Source organism: Halyomorpha halys, unplaced genomic scaffold, assembly GCF_000696795.3.
Source record: "Halyomorpha halys isolate HHAL.00 unplaced genomic scaffold, Hhal_1.1 Scaffold2547.1, whole genome shotgun sequence".
NCBI lineage: Eukaryota > Metazoa > Arthropoda > Insecta > Hemiptera > Pentatomidae > Halyomorpha > Halyomorpha halys.
In genome coordinates, this window is record NW_027110125.1 from 1 (window position 1) to 1,587 (window position 1,587).

Consider the following 1,587-nt stretch of genomic DNA (forward strand, 5'->3'; position numbering starts at 1 on the left):
AAGGATTTTACGTAGGATTTTGGATTGTAACGATTAGATGCGGGAGGAATTTGATGGTTTGGTAGAGCCCCAGAGCTCAATAACATAAGTCCAAATTGGTCTGATTAGCACAGTGTATAGTAATTTTTTGTATTTTACATGTAAAATGCTTAAATGTAATTAAGTTAATATCATTCATATTTCTTTCCATTATATAACTTCATTTTTATTTTATTTCCTTAATTATGTTATTTTACCTACTTATTCAATTACCTATATATGCATTTTATTTTCCGCTTCTTTCATCACATTATTTTATTAATTCCTTAATTAATTATTTACTTTATGTCATTCTGTTTATATTTTCTTTTTTCTTTTCTGTATTCATTGGTTGTTATCTTGTTCTGTTCTTAGCCCTGAGGAAGGCTAGAAATTCTGGTCGAAATATAACATATGTCCAAATTGGTCTGATTATCGTAGTGTATACTAATTTTTTGTAGTGAATGGGAAGTTTAGAGCGTTTGTCAAGTAAGTGTTGTAGCAATCAGAATCTACGAGCAGTTTCTTGTCGTTTCAGTCTTGTGTGTGGATTCCAAGTAAGTTTCTTGTCAAGATGGAGTCCTAAGTATCGAATCTGTTCAACAGGCGTTAGTGGAGTATTTAGAAAGGATACAGTAGGACAGGAGGGTAGAGGTTTACGACGGAGAGTAAAGGTGATCTGGTGGGATTTGTCAGTATTTATTTTGATTCTCCAGTTACTATAGCCATTTAATTTTGGAATTTGTTGATGGACCGACAGAGAGTTTTCAACTCGACTTATGATAAAAATAAGTCAGATCCACAACTAAGTCAGCATATGTAAATCTATACAGCGTGTTCAAAAATGGATGGACAACCCCCCCCCCCAAAAAAAAAATTCGCAGTCTTTATCTATTTTTGACTTAACCCCTTCTTAGTTTAGTTTCTTTATTTATTGATAACACATTTGCTAATGCTTCAAACGTTTCAGACAAATTGTCCATTTTTAATTTTTGTCATGAATTAATAAAAACATAAACTATTTTACACTGCAAATGTATACATATTGCTTTGTTTTCATTTACACTAAATAAATTTCAAATTTTTAACTTAGGGGTGAAAACTGGTGTCATATTCTACCTATAAACTTTCTTCAGCAAATACAGTGAATCCCTCTATGAATTTCAAAACTTTTAATTCGATTTTTATTGGATGATAACAGAGCCATGCTTTATATTTTTTAAGATGTATGTTATATTTTTGATGACTATTTCTTACAATCTTAATACCAGTGACCCGGCAATGAAGGGAAACGATGAGATCTCTTAGAACTTGGTTTGGAGTTTCCCAGGCAAAATGTAAATGTTGTATATAAGTGTAAATGTGTATGGGTATATATTTTATCGTTACTTAACTTTAGTTTTCCTGTAATCTGGACATATGGAGTTGAGTTTTTGGGCTCCACTAAACCTTCAAATACCTCTCGTATTCAATCCAAAATCCTTCGTAAAATCCTCAATGCTCCTTACTTTGTCACAAATAAAATCATACATAAAGACCTTAATGTTCCCTATGTAACCGATCTAGCCC